At 44.4% G+C, this 10,296-nt stretch overlaps 1 long non-coding RNA gene across 1 annotated transcript in view; it reads right to left on the bottom strand.

The window, feature by feature from the left end:
- Window positions 1-401: 401 nt before the first annotated feature.
- LOC139057665 (uncharacterized) overlaps window positions 402-10,296 on the bottom strand; it is a 21,708-nt gene continuing 11,813 nt past the window's right edge. Inside the window, exon 3 of the long non-coding RNA XR_011512975.1 lies at window positions 402-1,407. This is a non-coding gene — a long non-coding RNA (uncharacterized lncRNA). The remainder of the gene's footprint in view (window positions 1,408-10,296) is intronic.

The following is a 10,296-nucleotide window of genomic DNA, read 5'->3' as shown; positions in this document are numbered from 1 at the left end:
GTACAAGAATAAAGGAAAAGTAATGTGCGACGAATACAAGCTCCACCAAATGGCCCCGTATTCTGCACCAACAAATTAATTTTAGTGAGCAGATCTTTCTTCTGTGTAATAGAAAAACAAAGACCCACGTAAGACCTAAATATTTTATGTCGGCTCATAGGAATATCACTGAAGTACACAGACAAGCTATGCGCATTCGGCGTATATTGTGAATGAAGTAGTCATAAACATAAAGTTTGCATTAGTATAAGGCTGTAACCTAAGTTAGAAGGGTGATGGTTTGGACTAGTGGTTTTCCACGAGACTGTAGTGCAGCGCGAAGCTGGACAAGGGACACAAAAAAAACGAGGACAAGCGCTTACTGCCAACTAAAATTTTATTGTTAGATACAAGGGTTTAAATAAAAAAAACAGAACGAAGAAAACAACATAAAAAAGCAAAGATGCCATCACCGCTCAGTCGTAGCTCTGGCGTTGTCTATGAATGCAAACTCCCTTCGTGATGAGGCCAGGAGAGGCTTACTTATGGATGGGCATTTCCCACGTGCCATTCTAGCTGATTCCACAATAATGCGCGTGCGATCATCCATGTGCGTGAAAATCACTTTTGTTCTCTCGAACAACGGGGTACATCCACATGCGCTGCAGTGCACTGCCAAAAAACCTTCCTTTCCATTGTTAACATTGTTCGTGTGCTCACGCAGAGGATCCTTCAAACACCTGCATGCCTCTCTGGCCCACGCAGCATGCGCCGCATTTCAAGGGGATTCTATACACAACGCCTTGCGCACAATCCACATTACGTTGATGGCACTTAGCTTCCCACTGGGCTTCTTGACGCGAGTGCTTCTCTTCGTTATTGAACAAATTTAAACTTGTGTGGGTCAGAAAAAAACTACACTTGCACCAACGCGCTCACCGAGTTTTAGAGTCGATGGGCGATTTCATGTTTTCATTGAACCGCCGCAACCATACGGTCCTTTTTCGTAGACTGCTCTTCACTGACCGTAGTTTCGCTGTTATGTTTCCGTCTTTTCCTGCGGATTGACTCAGCTACTCAAACGACTAATCCGTCAGGATAACCCGAGGCTTTCAGGCGTGTAATTTGTGCGTGAAAGCTGCCAGTTAGTCTGTGGTGGCAAAACTGGTCTAATGCATTAGAGCGGCAAGTCTGAACAACAGCCCTATTTGCTGGTTTGCTGTCTGCTGATGAGAGGAGCAGGAGTGGTTTGTGCGCACAGGTTTCGTATTTCCAGCAAACATGATCATTTTAAAAAACGAGCTTGAGGTCAAAGATACAGAGGGAATCAATTTGTGGCATGACATGCGTTATGACCAAGGCGAAAAGACATTCTTCAGATGTGCCGACCGGTTGTGATGAAGCAGAAAACAAACCCGAGACACCACACTGCAAAACAAGCAAAAAATCGTCCACATATCAGGCAGCTCTCAGAACCTCATTTCCTGCTAATAGTTGCTGCAGGGTTTTGTCTAATTTTGCTAAAGACAGTTGCTCAACATAGGCGCAATACCCGACCCGATAGACACGCTTTTGTTCTGAACATAAATTTAATCATTGAATTCCACCTTATGTTGATTCAAGGTAAAATTCAACCAACTTGAGGAAATTTCCGATGCTTAACCCTGCTCGGTTTCAAAAGTCAACATCACCGAAATCTTCAATGAATTCGCTGATGCATTCCAACAACCTGTTATGTGGGAGCGAGCAATAAAGCTCCTTAATGTCGATCAAGAATGCGACTAGTTGGCTTTGAAAGTAAGCGCTTATCCTCGTTTTTCTGTGTTCTTTGCCCGCCTTGCGCTTCAACACACAGCCTCATGTAACCTAAGTGGTGCATAAGCATAAACGTTTCATAAAAATTGCACTTCGCACAGTGTGAAGATACACACAATTGTACGCATCGCCATTAGTTGTATACCATTTAAAAAACTGTTTCTCCTAAGGTTCACTTCAGGTAAATTCCAACACGTGCGTGGGATCAGTATCTTTTTTTTTCTTCGTGGTTTCCCTTCTCGCTAGACAATCTTGCGTGTTTTGTATTAGGCAGCATGTTTCATTTCATCCGGTGATTTTCTCCAAATTTCGAAGAAGGCACATTGCTTTCTTTTAAAAAAGTTGAAAACTCATACGTTGGCAATATTCCTTGTCCGAGTTACCAACAGTGCAACAAAAGCAGTATTCCTTTACACGCTTCTTTGGCCCCCGCCGTCACGCAAACAGCATGACGCCACGAAGGCGGCTCTCTGCTGTGACCCAAAAAAAGCCCAGGCATAGTAGCCACGGAAGCCGTGGCCGAGCGGTAGAATCGCGCGCACCTTTCATCTCCCAGGCATAGCAGGCACCCAACATTGGCCAAGACGGTCGCCGTGGGACTGCCTCGCGAGACTGGATCACGGCTTTGTTTACGACCGCTGTATATCTGCTGTGGCCGTCGTATCTGTTCCCTTGAACACCACGGCAAACACTGTCTCTTTGTATGGGTGCTAGACCGGATCGTTTGCAGGCTTTACTGTTTGTACTTACTGCGCGGTATGTTTAGTATTGGAGGTATTGGATTTATCCTCCACGCTTCTAGGATCCTGTCTTCTCGTGTTGGCTGTCATTGTAGAGTGGCACTTTTCAGTCTTTCAAGCAAAAGGTTAGCTGCGGCTTTCGCCAGGTAAACTGAAAAGTCACGTGTCCTAGTAAGCGAAGTCCTGTAAAAGCGGCGCAAAGGCCGCAGCCGCCGCTTTCTATGTACGCCAAATTACAGCAAAGAGCGGGTGCCTATACAAACGAGAACGTCATGACTCGTAAGGGCTCATTCGTAAGTTCGGAAATTGGAACAAACCACTATCTGATATTAGGCCTGTAGTGTAAGGCCAAGCCCGTAGAATCGGTGGATGAAATGCTCCGTTTAAGAGTGACAACACGTAATAAGCAGTGTGCAATCGGCTTTACGCCAGACTGGCCAGTTTCTGATCCATTGAGTTACTTATTCATAATGAAACTAAGCAGAGCGTACACAGGGCCTATTTGGTCAAGCGTGATCGTTTCGTTGCACTGTTGCGGGAACTTGTCGCGCGTTCCTTGTTTTCTACAAGCGTCGTGTGTCACCGTGCCTGCCACAGCGCAACAGTACGATCAAACTTCTTCATAATTTAGAGGCTTACAGTTTTTCCTTCCAAGTGGTACAGTCCTTCAGTTCAGATGAGTCCGCATAACTTTCTTTTTCTTAATCATGATGCATCTGTTAGCTGTTAGTTATGCTTTAAGTTCAGCCGTGGCCAGCAGTTTTTTCTGTACTTACGCAAGCTATGTAAGTTATATGAAAGTTGTGAAAACGATAGCTAGCAATTTGGAAGCGATGCTTTGCATTCTGCCACTAACAATAATTGCATTACCGTGTAAAAACGTGGATGATGTATAAGAGCACTTTCCGGCTCATGCGAAAACCTATCGGTGTTTAAAGTTTCAGTTACTGCAAACCAGCGTTTCAGTGTTGTCAGTGCGTCAGCGCAACCCAAGCTCGATATTTATCTTGATTACACAATTCGCTCCAACAGCTAGCAATATAACTTTTCGTTGTCTCGACAAATAGTTGCCATACGAATATGTTTTTTTAAAGAAAAAGCAGAATGAATATTTGAGAACAACGATACTGTTCTGAACAATGGTCTTTTGTATATGTGCAGGATATACCGGTTTCCTTCGAATCAGTGTTTTTGTTTTCGTGCCATCTCTCTCTCGGTTTTAAATTTAGGGGTTGGCATGTTCGTTTGGCAGCCAAGCAACATCGATCAACTATCTCCCTGTTAATGGCGCTTCGCACATGACTGCTATTTTTTGTTTCGCTATGTGATGTGTTTCCCAAACAAAAGGGTATCACGACGTCACTGCATTAGTTGGTGTGAAACAAGCCCGCCGACCGCACTTTGGGGCAACGTAGTTACGATATGATGTGCGTAGTTTGTCAAGATAGAGATTACTCGTTAGCCGATTTTAGCGAAAGGTTTGATGACGACGGGAATAAACTGGGCCGCTGGTGTTGGACCGCGGTCATGGGGTTGAAAGCCTGAGTACGAAGCCACTATCCCTGACAAACACCCGGAGGGATTCAAGGAGGGACCCCTGGTTGTAAGCTCCTGGTTGGATCTAACTCGCATAATCATTGATCGTGGATGCATCGGTGTGTTTGGATCGATGCTCTACCGCACCATCAGCAAATAGAATTAGCCCTCGAACTGTGAAACGTTCATTGACTTGTTAATCGAGCGGTGGGCCTAAGTCAACACAATAGGTTGGAACTCTAAACTTGAGCAAATATAGATACACATTAAGTGAAGTCATAAATTCACCAAGCACTTAGTCATTGCTCATTGAAATCAAAGATAGCAGCTAAGAAAGCAGTGAAAACCTCCATGTTCTTTATTTTCAACCTGAAGTTTGATAAAAGGTCATGACGGGCATGGTTAAAAGAAAATAAGAATGGCTTGCGTTGTTGGCTATATATCTTCCTTGTGTGTCATGAGCGGAGGAGGAATACCCGCGTGCTTGTCGGCACCAAAGCGCGAAAATGCGAGATTGAGAACGGAGCTATGCATTCGCAAACACGCAAGCGAATAGTAAGCAAGAGGAACTTGTATGATTCAGATTACTGTAACGAGGCCCGCAGCCATGACTGGATACTCTAGTTTGCACGCTATCCTGGAACTACTTATAATTTTCTTATCTTCGTTGAACATTGTATCCAGAGAAAAGACGGCGAATGCGGGAGATGGAAATTCAAGACGATGAGCAAAACGTGAACAAGGTGAAGGCAGGAGCCAACGTTTCGACAAGTGGACTCGTCTTCTTCAAGGCGACATGTGCTTTCCTCGCCACAGTATATATAGGTGGGGTTCTTTTAAAGGGGAGAGGGGGTGAGGCGGGAGGACGCGGAAACGAGGAAAAATGTGTTAGCGTGTCGAATTGAGAGTAAAGCAACACTGTCTACAAGGTCACAGCCAGGGTCCCCCCCACCCCGTTCTGTCAACACACGTGCGTTAGCCAGTGTGTCAAGGGCGTCTGACACGCCGGCTGACAAAAAAAAAAAGAAAGGAAAAGGAAAAAAAAGCGGGGAGGGATACGCCAAGAAGTCAAACTAAGTGTTGTTGCCTATAGCTTGAAGTTTAGCCTAGCGAATAGATTCTAAAGCTCCTTTTGAAACGTTCATGCCTATTGGTTGCAATGTCTTGAACTTTTGGATAAGGTATGATTCTCTGCATTTTCTTTCACGTTCAGAACGGAAATTTGACTGTAAGATGTAGAGTTTAAGTTAATCAAAGTTATGACCTGATTGGTTGAAATGCTCGGCGAAGGCTTTGAGAAGCTTTTTGGCTGTGTCCGCGCGATGTCCGTTTAATCTGACGTTCATTGATTGTCCTGTTTCACCGATATATTGTTTCTTAAAGAAGGAACATTCAAGCATAGAAATCACATCCGAACTTGTGCAAGTGAAGCTAGATTAGACTTCATGTGTATAGCTATTTGCGGTGCTTTTAATTTTAATGTCACTTTGAAGGTGCCTGCAGGTTTTGCACCTAGGGCGACAACATGCTTTTATTACGGGGGAATGCTGCTGGCTGACTTTTGCGTGCACTAACATGTCTTTAAAGTTCTTGTTTCGGCGATAGGTAACCCTGGGTACATCCGGGAATGCTTTCCGCAGACGCTCGTCACTTGATAATATTGGGTGGTATTTTTTTAGGATGTTGTTTATATTTGGGAGTGCATTAGAATATTTAATTCTAATGCACTCCCAAATATTTCTATTCTAATGCACTCCCAACTTCTAATTAAAATACGCTAACCAGAAATGCGTCTGGTTGGTTACCCTACTCTGGGGGATGGGAAAGAGGGAGCAGAAAGATGAAATAGAGAGATGAAACAGAGAGAGAGAGATAGGGGAGGGGGAGGGAAGCCGCGGTGAGCTCGCGCACGCACGCGGAGGGCCTGTGCAAGTCAAAGAAGTCAAAGGCTGCTCACCACATCGTAACTGCGTGCCCTCGAGGAGAGGTAATGAAGTAGATCTAGATGCAAGCATCTGCAATAAATACAACAGTGTGGCACAAGTTTCCCGGACACTATTTTAGCTCAGCCGTTTACGCCTCCTCCCAACAACTTTCCTCTTCTCCGCGCTTCCCTTCCGGTTTTATCCAACTCCCTCGGTCTCCATGCCGACGAGCGCAAAACCTGCTATTGCTAGCGCGGTTGCCTTGACCACACTTCCCCTTGGTGAAACACCGGATTTGGAAAGAGTGCGAGAGAGATGAAGAGAAAGGGACACACGGAGTTTAAGCAAGATTGCAAATTTCCCCGAGTCGGTAAGTTCTACTGATTTTGAGGTTATCGTCATCGTCGTCATCATCACCCTTATCATGATTTTCATCATCAATATTAGGTTAATGAAGACCACTCGGTTACCTTACCAACAAATAGGTAGATGAAAGAGGGAATATAAAGGTAAGGACAATAAAAAAACGGGAGAGCATAGACACGCATAAATGCACTAACACAAAAGTGAAAGTTAACTATGAGAGCAATTTTTTTTCCTTATGAGTTTCCTGAATTCGACCCTTTTTTTTGGAGCACTGTTTGACCTACTTTCGGTCTTCGGATCACTATTATGGCCTATGTGTGTATTTGATGATAAACCAATCGAATTTGTCCAACTATTACGCGACTACATCTCAGTAACGCAGATGACCTGCAGCTGCTCAGAACAAAAGACACCGAAAAAGTTACCTCCGCTGACTGATTCGTACGGCTGCTGAATAATCCTCTACACGAATCGCCCACTCACAGGGTATGACCCACTTTCACCTACGTCAATATAGTTATAGCGTAACTTTTACCAAACTTAATGGTGTCTCCGATATTGACAGGATCGTTAAAAATCTGCATAATGAACTATCTTTGACTTTGTGGGTGCTTTCGAATGAGAGAGAAACACGGACGAATGCATTAAGTTATGATATCCCTAAGTGCTACGCACCGGTAGCAAATACACTGCTCGTGTTTAAGGTAATCTTGCCGTCAATCGCCGGAGCCGGTCTTCTTTTTAGCTTATATATGCTGACTACATCTCGTATCATACCGTACCAATGTGTCTGGGCAAGCATAAAATGCTGCAGTCGTCATTTTTAGGCTAATATCCAAATTTAAGGTTTCCAACTTGTGATTACGCATTGGTTTGCACCAAGATACTGGTGCTGGATTGGAGACATGAAAGTGCCATTCGATGTTATATGTTATTACGGCTCAGAGTAAAGTTATAAATATAAATTCAAACAAGCCATTTTCACTCAATTTTTTTTTTAACTAGGCCAGAATTCGTTTCCTAAGCCGAAATCGCAGGCTACTTTTCTAGTATGACTGTGGTCGCACGGCAGACGGATTCCTAGTTATGGATGATCTCAACACACGCGCGCTCGCCCAGAGCAACGTAGCGCCTTTGGATCGCGGCGTTCTCCTGGCAGGTCGCGACGAGAAGTCGTTTGTCGCAGATCAAAGGGATTCGCTTCCGGTTGTAATGAATCTGGGCCCGTCTTCCGCATTTGCAGCTGCCGTGGCCTGTTGCTCGCCTGCGGAACACCCCTAGGAAGCGGGAGTAACAGTTGACTTCCCGATTCATTCTGCAACATGGCATCCGCTGAATATACAAAGGCAGTGGTGTGGATGGCGTCTTCAATGTCGGCTACGCTTTTGAGATGCAGGTCCCATGCGGGAACCTGAAAACTCGACAGACATCAAGGAGGTTTATTCAATTAAGGCGACCTTACACGCCTAACTGTTCGAGGTGATCGAGGCATTTCAGATTGGTAGGCGTATTTTATTTTTGCATTCATGTTCCTACACCTGTACACACCTGCACACACACGCGCACACACACACACACACACATATATATATATATATATATATATATATATATATATATATATATATATATATATATATATATATATGCAGGGTGTGTCACAGAACTTGAGCGACGAATTTAAAAATGAAGGGCGCGTCGAAAGCGAATTGAACCGAACGCATACTCTTCGCAATAGACCGTAGTAACTCAGACAATTTTTTGTTTTCCCCATAACGCACTAATTAAGTTTAATTGCCCAACTTTTTATTTACTCGCCGAGGACCCCCCCAAGTGTTATAAACAGATTTATAGAGGACCTTCAGGAACCACCGACCGAGTTGTTTCTTTTACAATACGTCTCACGTACTCCTTTTCTCCGGGTTGCAAAGAAAGCCCGAGAAATATTAAAAAAAGCCATGTGACAGAGCGTTTCCGCAGTGGTAGTGGGCTGCTCTCAAGCGTGCGTTCGCTGAACGAGGTCGGCTGCATTGTGATTGGCGACGAGGAAGCGGCAGGGCGTTCTTTAACTCATCGGCAGCAATCGGCTATAGCAGCATGCATTTTCGCCATCATCCGACGGTAGCCGACCTCGTTCACAGAACGCAAGCTTGAGAGCAGCACGATACCACTGCGCAAACGCTCTGTCACGCGGCTTTTTTCATATTTCCCGGGTATTCCTTGCAAACCGGAAAAAAGGGAATACGTGAGACGTATCATAAAGGAAACAACTCTATCGGTGGTCTTCGCTCCCTCGCACGCGAGCTGACGCTAACTCTGTGGAACACCAGTGAATTCACGAACGCACGTCTTCACAGATTGGACCCAACTTTGCAACTCCGTCTTCCACCAGGGTTGCCACGAGCGGAAGCAACACTTCTGTGCCTCCTATGGCTCGGCGTGGCATTTACGAACTTCTATTCCTTCCGCATAGGAATGGCCGGCAGCCCTACTTGCGGCACCTGCGGCTGCGAGGAGATGATTCAGCACCTCCTTTGTGACTATCCACGTTAGAATGTGCCAAGAAAAGTGTTCGTGACCGCGCTCGAAAGCTGGACAATCTCCTGTTCACAGAAGAGAAAGTTCTAGGACACTGGTCCAGACGAGTTTCTGCACTCAAGGCCCTGAGGGCTTTGCTCAAGTTTTTAAGGACATGTTAATTGTGCGACCACCTTTGACTATTGCGTGTAACACCGCGTTACTGTGTGAATTTTTCCTGTTTTTTTTCCTCTCTTCCTTCTCGTTTTATTCCCTCTACCCCTTTCCCCAGCAAAGGGTACCCAGCCGGTATTTACACTGGCTAATCTCCCTGTCTTTCCTTCCATTTTGTCTCTCTCTCTCTCTCTCTCTCTCGATTGGTGGTTTCTGAAGGTGCGTTACAAACCTGCGCATCATACTTGGGGTCCTTAGCCAATAATTAAACAGTTGGGTAATTAAACTTAATTAATTAGTCAGTTATGGGGAAGACAAAAAATTATCGGAGTTACTATAGGCTATTGCGAATAGCATGCGGTCGGTTCAATTCGCTTCCGACGAGCCTGTGATTTTTAAATTGTTGGCTCAAGTTATGTGGGACAGCCTATATATATATATATATATATATATATATATATATATATATATATATATATATATATATATATATATGTGGGGGGAACACCGTGCCATACACGCTTGCACATATACACAAACGCACGTTTGCCGTTTTTAATAGACTAATTAAATAATTAGTCTATAATAACAGCTTTGCGCGTGCGTGGGCTCGAGCATGCTGCATATGTTTTTTTTTGGGGGGTGGAGGGGGGGGAGGGTTCCTTTATGCGCTTTAATTATGAAAAGTGGGGCTGTTAAACCGTTCCGGGAGAAATGGGAGAAATTTCCGTGGCGCTTATTTGATGATAGAAACAGGATCCGGCATTGAACTAACTGACTCATATCACAATGCAGCCAAAACCGCGCAAAGAAAAAATAAAGAAAGCAGGCAGGAATAGAAAAGACACGACAGGTCTTCTGGCCAACAAATGTTTGTTTTTACTGCGTCACAAAATTCCAGAACTACACGTAATTTGCCACACAACGACAGTTGTTGGTCATCGCAGATGTCCAGTCTTTCTCGTCTCTGTCCACGTTTGTTCGTCGTTCTTTCTTTTTTGCGCTGTTTCGTACCTCTTTTGATATGATTAATTTTGAGAATTTGTGGAAAGCACATATCCTGCTCCCTAAGTCAATCTTGCAGCGCCGGAATGCTTGCCATCGCTCACAGTTGGCTCTTAATAAACTATAAACAAACCTTTGAACAAATTACTCCTAGCAGAGATACTAACGGTGCCTTTGTATGGCGCGCACCGAAGCCACTTTTTTACGCACAACACAAAGTATGTGGTACATACAAAATA

This window comes from Dermacentor albipictus, chromosome 1, assembly GCF_038994185.2.
Source record: "Dermacentor albipictus isolate Rhodes 1998 colony chromosome 1, USDA_Dalb.pri_finalv2, whole genome shotgun sequence".
NCBI lineage: Eukaryota > Metazoa > Arthropoda > Arachnida > Ixodida > Ixodidae > Dermacentor > Dermacentor albipictus.
Note: the sequence above shows the minus strand (reverse complement) of the source record. Positions and strands in the feature narration are given on the sequence as shown.